The sequence below is a fragment of the Pelobates fuscus genome, chromosome 2 (assembly GCF_036172605.1).
Source record: "Pelobates fuscus isolate aPelFus1 chromosome 2, aPelFus1.pri, whole genome shotgun sequence".
Classification (NCBI taxonomy): Eukaryota; Metazoa; Chordata; class Amphibia; order Anura; family Pelobatidae; genus Pelobates; species Pelobates fuscus.
Genome location: NC_086318.1, coordinates 136,780,122 through 136,790,367, shown reverse-complemented (window position 1 = coordinate 136,790,367; position 10,246 = coordinate 136,780,122). Strand labels below are relative to the sequence as shown.

General features: G+C 45.6%; 1 protein-coding gene across 1 annotated transcript in view; it reads left to right on the top strand.

Annotated features, from left to right (window-relative positions):
• The first annotated feature begins 5,095 nt into the window (after positions 1-5,095).
• PIGZ (phosphatidylinositol glycan anchor biosynthesis class Z) overlaps positions 5,096-10,246 on the top strand; it is a 50,105-nt gene continuing 44,954 nt past the window's right edge. Inside the window, exon 1 of the mRNA XM_063441066.1 lies at positions 5,096-5,305. The gene's annotated coding sequence lies outside the window, so the exon portion shown is untranslated. The remainder of the gene's footprint in view (positions 5,306-10,246) is intronic.

The window sequence follows — 10,246 nt, the reverse complement described above, 5'->3', positions numbered from 1 at the left end:
GAAGGAAATAACCCGGCGGGCCGTTTCTGTAGTGAAATAAGAGAACGGCCCGCGGGAATTGAAAATTTTAAATCAAATTAAAGGTGCAAAAACCCTTGTAAGAGAGATCAGATGAAACCAATAAAATATAGATATATATATATATATATATCAAAAAAAGGATTCTAGGGAACAATCATAACATGTATCCCATTGAGCACAAGTGACATTGCTTCAATGCAGCGAGTGTCTTGATATTTGGAGCAAGGGTTTAATTAAAATAGCAATAATAGACATATTCATGTAAAAATGTGTGAAACAATTAATTACAAGATAAAAAATAATTAATGAGACTAGGCAACGTAATTAGAATAGACTCACCTGGGAGGCAAGCAGCAAAGAAAGAGGAAGTGGGAGGAGTCTGATAGCACTATATTGTTGTATGATGTGTTATGATTGGTTGAATTTTTTTACAACTTGTTAACTATTTCTTTGCTGCTGGGAGTTACAGTAAAGAAAGATAAGCAAATATGAAGCCTCCTGTCTTGCCATAAAATTATGCTAATCGTTTATACACGATTGCGGGGTATGGTTACATAGCCTGGCAGTCGTGCATACATAAGTGCAGGTGTGTGTATTTCTAAATGTGTGTCTGACATTGTCTACCTGTGTATGTGTCTGAAAGTTTGTTTCTGACCAAGAGTATCTTTGTGTGTGAATGTATGTCTTTGTGAGCATGTGTCTGTGACATTTGTGTGTGGGGTAGCTGCTTGCGGTGTATTGTGTTTATGGGGGCTGCCTGTGGCCTTCGTGCATTGTTATTGCACAGTTTCATAATAAATAAATGTCTGTATGTGTGCGAATGATGAATATATTCAGTTGGTGAGTTTGACATGGTGAGGGCTGTAAAGGGAAGGGAAGGTGAGTGTGAAAGAATAAGAGAGAGTGAGAATGAAAGGGGGGTTGTGAATGACTGGAGGAAGGAGCATGACAGGGTGAGTATGGCACAGTTTGGGGGTGAATCACAGGTTTGGGGTGAATGAGCTATGTTTGGAGAAGGGAGTGTGACAAGATTAAGGGGGTTAATGTTACAGGGTGAGTGTGGCAGGGTTGTGGGGGAGAGTGTGACAGGGTTTGGGGTGAGTGTGGCACAGTTGGAGGACAGGATTGGAGAGGTTTATGTGGTAGGGTAAGTGTGGCAGGGTTTTGGGTGAGTGTGACAGTGCAAGAGAAGATGAGTCTAGCAGGATTGGGGGATTAATATGATAGTGTAAATGTGGCAAAGCGAGGTTGGGTGAGTTTGGTATGCTTGGAGGGGGTGAGAGTGACAGGATTAAAATAATAATAATAAAAGTGGCGCTGGGTGAAGGGGTGACAGTGTGTGGGGGCTGAAAGTGATTGAGGATGGCCAGGGCCGGTGCCACCTGTAAGGCGACCTAGGCAGTCGCCTAGGGCGCACCTTAGCAGGGGGCGCCGGATCCCTGTGTCCGGAGTACCCGCTGCGGCTCCTCATGCTGCGCCGCCTGAGCGCTTTAGCAAGCCCCAGGCGGCGCAGCACTGCTGTGTGGAGGGCGGCCAGGTTTGAGTGACCGGCAGGAGGGAGGCGCAGAGCGCTCCCTCCTGCCGGTCTCTTAATGTAGCGTGGCCGGGCGGCGCTGAACGCGGGACAGGAACCTCTGTTTCCTGTACCCGGCCGCCGGCGGAATGACAGGAAGTTCCTGTCCCGTGTTCCGCGCCGCCCGGCCACGCTACATAGGCAAATAGGAGGGTAAGGACCATTAGGGGGGGGGTACGGACCATGAAGGGAGGGGGGTGTAAGGACCAGGGAGGGGGGTGTAAGGACCATGAAGGGGGGGGGTAAGGACCATGAAGGGAGGGGGGTGTAAGGACCATGAAGGGGGGGGTAAGGACCATTAAGGGAGGGGGGGTAAGGACCATGAGGGGAGGGGATTAAGGACCATGAGGGGAGGGGGGGTAAGGACCATTAGGGGAGAGGGGAGGGGGGTAAGGACCATGAGGGGAGGGGGGGAGTAAGGACCACTAGGGGAGGGGAGGGGGGGAGTAAGGACCACTAAGGGGTTTGGGAGAGGGAGGACCACTAAGGGGGTGAAGGACCACCAAAGGGGGGTAAGGAGGGAGGACCACTAAGGAGAGGGGAGGAGGGTAAGGACCACTAAGGGGGGGGGGAGAGGGTAATGACCACTGGGGGGGGGGGGAGATTACCACTAAAGGGTTTGGGAGGGGGAGGACCACTAAGGGGGAGAGGGGGGGGTGAGAAGACCACCAAGGGGGACTGCAGAGGGACAGGGGGCCAAGGGAGAGCACTAAGGGACAAAATGGGAGAACACAGAGGGACAGGAGGGAAGGGGAAATCAATAACTGACAGGAGGGGAGAGCACTATGAAATTAGAAAAAAAAATAGCTGCTCCTCTCTCAGTCCCTATCCTACCCCACAAACCCTCTCTTTTACACTGCACACATACATAATGCATCCCCCCACACACACACAGAAACATACAATGCATTCCAACTCACACACAGACACACCCGAAACACACAATGCATCCCTTACGTTCACACAAACACTCATTCCCTTACACCATCAATCACAAAACACAATCAATGCACCCCTTACAGACACACACTGCATTCAATTACATACACAGAAACACACCTTGCACCCCTTACACACACACACAGAAACATACAATGCATTCCTTACACGCAAACACACACTGCATCCCCTATAAACACACTACACTCCTTACACAAATTGGTATCCCTATACACTACATTCCATAAGAACACACACACATTGCATCCAGTCTACAAGAACACATAAAACATCCCCTACACACATACACTCCACTTCCTGTGAGAGAACTCATGGGTGGGCCATGTAGGTATTTATGGGTGGGCATTGTAGGCATGCTCACGGTCAAGCTCTGGGGGCCCAGACCTTGAGCTGTGTAATGGGCCCTGTTCGTTAATTGTTGTCTCCAGAGAGCCTCTTCTACACCAGACCTGTGGAGCCAGACTGAGCCCATAATCAGCCTCTTGTCCTCATCTGGTGGTAAGTAGGCAATCCAATATATTATTAGTGGCACTAATCTCTAATTTACCTCACATTAAATGGATACTATAGCACCAGAAGCACTACAGCATAATGTGGTGGTTCTGGTGTCTATAGCCTGTGCCTGTAGGCTTTTTAATGTAAACAGTCTTTTCAGATAAAAGACACTTTGTGAAGACTGACGTTGGCCCATATGGCAGAGCATATGGGCGGGGCATTGTGATGTCACACGGTGGGCAGGACATATGGGGGGGGGGGCGGCAATTTTTTTTTTGCCTAGGGCGGCAAAAATCCTTGCACAGGCCCTGCCCAGGAAGCTGCTCTAGTTCCCATCTGAGGAATGTCCAGTAGAGGTGTTCCTAGCCTATAAGATAAGCATTGTCTTTTCTCTGCAAAAAAACTGCAAGGGCATGGTATAGACACCAGATCAACTATATTAAGCTGTAGTTGTTATGGTGACTATAGAGTCCCTTTAAGGTCTGAATTCTAAGGACTAGTAATATATACTACTTTCCTTTGTCTGTGCATTTCCTAACTTCTGTGTTAGACTTTGGCAAGATCCCACACAAGTATTTATGTTATATGGTGTTGGGGGGGGGGGGGACACCTAATACAGGCCCACTTTCCCTTCTGTGATACCTGTTTAAACTGTGCCTTGGAATCAAGGTGCATTCCTTCACATAACTAATTCACTCGAACACTCAGACTCTTTTGGCCCGGACTGCTTACCCCAGTGTGGTAGTGTTTTTTCTGCTATTACTGGCCTGTCTGACTCTAACACTGAGGGAAATCTCTTAACTCATCAGTTGTTAAACCACAAAGATATAACAGAAATCGAGTTAATTACAGTGGGTTTCTACATCAGTTAGGCATGCATGCAAAATCATCCTCTACTGATTGAGCTAAGGTCACTTTCTAATTCTTCTACTCACTGATAGGGATCTAGCGTGGGATAATTCTCTAGGGAGAGACAATAGGTCTCTCACAATAACTATAACTATAGGGAACTTGTGTCATCTGGAATCCAGTGCTAAGGCATCCTCTTGGGAGCAGCCTGATCTGCTTGCCTGGTGTCATCAGACTTGGTTATAATATGTCTAATCTTACGTTTCTCAGTGAATCCAATGCTTCTCTATGAGAAGCATCAGAGGAAGTTGAACGTCAAGAACTCAATCTGATTTGGTTTTCACAGGGAAAGCACGAGATGGCAATATCATCATCACTCATATATCACAACACTATCTTGGGTTTAGTGAGCAATATGCAATCTGTGTGTGGTTTGTTCGCTAAACAGCAACATGCAGTAAACTGTAAACCTATTTTACATTAAAAAGAACTAGATCTGACCATAGCAGAGTTGGATCTTTTTAGGGGCCAAAATGTTGCAATTGCCTCTCAAATTCCTGACATTCCACAATTTACTAAATAATGCTAACCTAAATCTTAGCACTTACATTGGTATAGATGTAGGCACAAATCTCTCACACTCAAATGGTTAATGATCAAGGGACAACACACCTAACCAGTGATGGATGAGATTTGTCATCCCACAACAACACTTGTAGCTTCTGTAAAGTGGTATAGCCCAGGACTTGGAACACAAGAGGTTAATGGATGAAATGCTGCCCTGGATCAATTTTTAGGTTAGTGATAAAATGCTGCCCTGGCCTTGGAACATATTGAGTTAAGGGATGGAATGCTGCACTGGAGGTGGAAAACAAAAGGTTAAAAGATGGAGTGCTGCCCTGGTCTGGACCATATCCATCCCTTGATCACTCAAGTGATCAAGGGATGGAATGCTGCCCTGAACTTAAAACATAATGGGTTAAGGGATGGAATGCTGCCCTGGACATGGACCATATTGGGGTAAGTGATGGAATGCTACCCTGGACATGGAGCATAAAGGGTTAAGGAATGGAATGCTGTTCTGAACTTGGAACATCAGGGGTTAGTAGTCTGTGTGTCGAGCTTTTAGGATTGTGCAGTAGAGCCAAAAACTGCAGTGAGGCCATGGTAACAGTACATCCCTGTTTTGGGGTTTTAATGATCAGCCAGAACATTTCCTCTGTCTGCCGGAGACACACGCAAACTGTATAAAGCAACCTCTCTCTATAGGCTTGGACTGGGCTAGGCTGTAACCAAATCTTGGCCAAACACAATCTCTGCATAGCGCTGGATGGATACAGCAGCATAATCTACGCCGCGGAAAATACACTGAGAATGATGTGATCGCAGGGGACTGGCATCTGACAGGTAACTGTGTACAATCGGTGATGGAATTGTTTTTTCATGCAATGGGTTAATGTTAATCCCATATAATTGTTACATCCCCCAGCAGTATGCTACGAATGGCTCTGCGTTGTTGGAGTCCTGTGAGCAGGAATGAGCGGTCTGTCACGTACCCGGACCCGGTATTCATTCAGCCCTGCACAAACGCCAGTCTAAAATGTGTTTTCAAAACGCGACGGGTTATAAAAGGTTAATTATTATCTTTCCATCTCTTGTGGGGGTCCTCCATGTGTTAACGCGCCCTCTGGTGGCCATTGGGGACTAGGAAGAAATGGTTTAACATGTAATCGGATTTACATTGATTATCCTCTAAAGGTCACACTACAGCATCCTTTATATCCGTCAATATAAAATAGGCTCTCCTTACAAAGCGAGAGTGATAGGAATTATAGTCTACAGCCTCTTCTTTAAAGCTAGCACCTCGAGTAATGCATATAGGTGGACATTTATCAAAGCAAATGACATGTTGAGATTCATTCTGTTCTATTTGTTTCCATGGTGATTGTTCCTTTTCAGATTTGCCCCACAATAGCACCTGAATTGTCTTGATACATTTTCTCCTGTTTCCCTAACAAGTCATGTGTGCGAAATTGCAGCAAGTCCAAACAGTAAATCAATGCTAGGTTAAAATATTGCACCCCTGCCCAAAAGAAGAGGAAATCAGTGATGAGGTTTTAACTAAATTCAAATATTTGGCAAAGGAAAAAAATAGCTAAAATGTATTGACATCTTTTACATGACAGAGGAGTAAATAACAGCAAATGTTGATTTTTACTGCCAGTATCCAGATAAAATGAAAGAAAAATAATTGAATTAACTGACCTTGACTTTCAGCATTCCGCCCCAGCCATACAAGTACAATAGAACTTACTAAAAGCACGCTATGGAATTGACACCATGGAAACCAGTGCCATACAACTTGCAAAGTCTTGTGGAACATAAAACCTTGTGAAAAACTATCAGCTAATTGCAGTCTCTCTAAAGCTGTTATACACTTCCACTTCTTACACTCACTAAAACACCTTATTAACCTGTCAATATAGATCACAGGTACACAGACGCATTAACACAGAACGTGCTGAATGTGGACAGTTTACCCTCTCAGTGCTGGTGGGAAAGTAGCACCATGGTAAATAGGTACCCACAATGACACAGTATCCATAGAGCGTACCGGTTCAGAGGCGCTAAATCTGGGGTCGGGGTGACCAGCAGGTGGAGATTGCTCAGCGCACTCCCTCCTGTTCTTCACTTCGAGCAGAGCCCCCTGCTGTACAGAATTGTGAAGAGGAAAGTTCTCTAAATTGCTAAAATGCTAATTACACTGTGTTCTATTTCTTACTTTGTAGCAGTGTGTATCAGTGTGTATGTGTAGCCTTGTGTGATAGTAGTATGTGTAAGTGTGTATTCTGTTTCACTGTGGCTGTAGTATTATGTGTATATCAAATCTGAATATGTATTCTGTTTGTTTGTGGCAGTGTGTCATTATGTGTATACCGTGTCAGTGTGTGGATGTTGTTAGGGCCGGTGAAAGGATTTTTGGCTACAAAGGCGAAGATGCCTTTTGCCGCCTCCCCAATGCCCCAAAAAATGCGTCTTCACCTGTCTCCTTACCCCATTTTTTTATTTCATACTTTTTAACCCCTTAAGGACACATGACATGTGTGACATGTCAGCATTCCCTTTTATTCCAGAAGTTTGGTCCTTAAGGGGTTAAACCCCTCTTATTATTCTTATCTCCTCTGTATACTGGCTCTCTGTATACTTTGAGTGTATGTGTTTAGTAGTATGCTAGTGTGTGTATACATTGTCTAAGTGTGTATCTGTATGTGTGTCAGTGATTGTATCTGCATGTCTATGAATCTGCATGTGTGTCAGTGTGTGTCCATATCTCTGTGTCTGTGTATCTGCATGTGTGGGAATGTTTGTATCTGTGTGTCTGTACATATGTATGTGTGCCAGTGTGTACCTGTAGTTGTCAGTGTTTGTATCTGTATGTCTGTATCTGTATGCATGTCAGTGTTTGTATCTGTCTATTTGCATGTGTATCAGTGTGTCCATGCATCTGCATGTGTGTCAGCATGTTTATCAAACACTGACACACATACAGATACAGACACACTGACACAGATATACAGGCACAAAGATACAATGCCACACATGCAGATACACAGACGCAAACACTCACATACATACAGTTGCACAGACACTAATGCACACACACTGACACACATACAGATACACCGATACATACACTGACATACAAGCAGATATAGAGATATACACACTGACCCACATACAGATGTACAGACACAGAGATACAAACGTTGTCACACAGACACATAGACACACAGATACAGACACACATGTAGATACACACTGACACATACAGATGTACAGACACACAGAAACATACACTGACACACATGCAGATACACACACAAATGAAGTAAAACCAGAGGGGGAATTCAGCACTAGTAGTTTACTGGTACAGTTCAAGAGGCAGTTCAATCACTGAATCCAGGGTCTCTCTTGTCCAGAAGGGGAGAATGGAGAAACAGAGGGGTGGTGTAGCGCCAAGTATGTCACTTTTTCGAAGCTTAGGTGCAGCTCTGACTTTTGCGCTTGAGCAGAATGACCCCCACCTAGGGATATAATGTGGTTACAGGTCTGCAGATAATCCTTCTTTCAGTTGTTTTCCTCGTCGGCAGACTCCTGGTCAGGGAAAAGTAATCAAACCTGATCCTTTATTCACTGCTTACAGCAAAAATATATGAAGTGTGGCTGCAAACTTCAAAAGTGAAAGGTGACTCACTGATACACACACAGATGCACAGACACACTAATACATACACCGAGACACATGCAGATACACAGATACACAAACTGACACACATATAGATGTACAGACACACAATACAAACACTGACAGACATGCAGATACACAGTCATTCAGATACAGACACACATACAGATACAAAACTATATTCATACACCCAAAACACACACATACAGGTCACAATTTTAGCCACCCTTCAGTTTCTTACCTTTCAGGTGCAGGAGGGTGGCTTTTGCTTGCTGTGGCTTGTGGGAGTTAGGGGCTTACTCTCTTGGTCCGGCCCCCTGTCCTCCCCCTCCCACGCGGCTGGCTCTGTGTCTGAGTCTGAGTTTTTGCCTTGCCCCCCATCCCCCTTGTCTCTGTTGACTAGCTTGAGCTTCCACATCCCTTATGAGTTATTTATCTCCTGGATTAATTCTCAATTAACCCAGTTGAGAGCTAATATATGCCGATAAGCGATGACCCCCAGGGATGCATGCATTTATCAGACCAAAACCCATCTGGGGGGTATCTCCCGGCCGCTAGATAATCTCTGGCCAATCGCACGTCCCCGTGACAGCGACAACACATTCGAATGGCTGCTCTATCAACTTGATGGTACTTTCTGCACCTACCATAGTGACCACGGGTTACAGGGAATTAGGAATCGATTCTGGAGAGGGAGCTTGAGAATGGCTACCACATCCAAGGAAGGCAACAGGTGTGCAAATTACCCACTCCCGACACAGATAAGTAGTGATGAAAAATAACAATACAGGACTCTTTTGAGACCCTGTAATTGGAATAAGTACACTTTAAATTCTTTAATGAGGATCTATTGGAGGGCAAGTCTTGTGCCAGCAGTCATGGTAATTCCCGTTCCAATAGCGTATAATAAAGTTGCTGCAGTTAAAAAGGTAATAGTTGGATCTTGGGATTGAGCTGGTGGTCTGCCGCGAGGCGAGCTACTGCCTTTCCTAGCCACAGCCTCTCATGGCCCCCGTGATGCTCTTGACTGAGTGTCATGAAAGCCCAAAACTGGTACTTTAAAAAAATTAGAGTGTTTAAAGCAGGCCTGCCGTCTGAATACTTCAGCTAGGAATAATGTAAAGGACTCCAGTACTATTTTTTTTTGTTTTCGTCACTGGGGCAATGATTAAGAGGAACAGCTGGGGGCATTTCTTCTGGGAAACCAAAGTCTTTGGGTTTTTGGGTTCCGGGGGGAGTATGGTTGCAAAGCTGAAACTTAAAGGAATTTATGGAAGGGTACCACCAGGAGTGGACCCTGTGGTTTAATTTGACTCAAAACTGGAAATCTCACTTTAAAGAGAGAGTACAAGAGGCCCAGGCCGGCCAATGCTGAAGCCCAAGTGGAGCCACCGCAGATGCAGATTTTGGTGGTAGTAGAAAATTTTCAAACGAGAACTATGAAGGCCGAAGTGGAAAACTGCAAGGTAAACAGCAATTGAACATGGGTCAGTCAATCCTTAGAGATAGGCGAGCGCAGTTTGGAAGGGACGGATGATTGTCACCATTACTCTCGACTGATCGAAAGACAGTCGGGTTCAGATCCCCAGACCCGGAGCAGTGGAGACGGACGCCCTCATGGACGTCCAGTGCGGTAACATGACCGATCCAGGAGAAGCTGGCGGGAGCCCCGGGGAGAGATCTCTTTTCTTTGTGAAGGGCAGGGTACCCTGGAATGGGTTCGCCCCGAGAGAGGGGCCATCATCTTGGAAAGCATCGCTGTTCTGGAACGTCTGGTGAGCTCTCGCCAGCCCTTGAAAATCCATGGGATAAGGTGCAAATCAGGCACGGGCCGTTCCCATATCCGCAGTAGGTCTCCAAGGTGAACAGCCTCTGGCGTGTTAGAACAATGTAGGTAAGGGAAGTCAGCAGGTCAGATCCATAAATTCGGGAAAAGGATTGGCTCTTAGGACTGAGTTGGTTGGGCTGAGGCACAAAGCGGGACTGTTGCTCTCTTCTCCCCTCTTTTGGGGGTGGAGGGGATCTGACCGGCACCCCGTGATCCCTGTAGCGATGGAGAGAGAGAGAGTGAGAGAGAAAAGAGCTTAAAGGACTTTTATGGG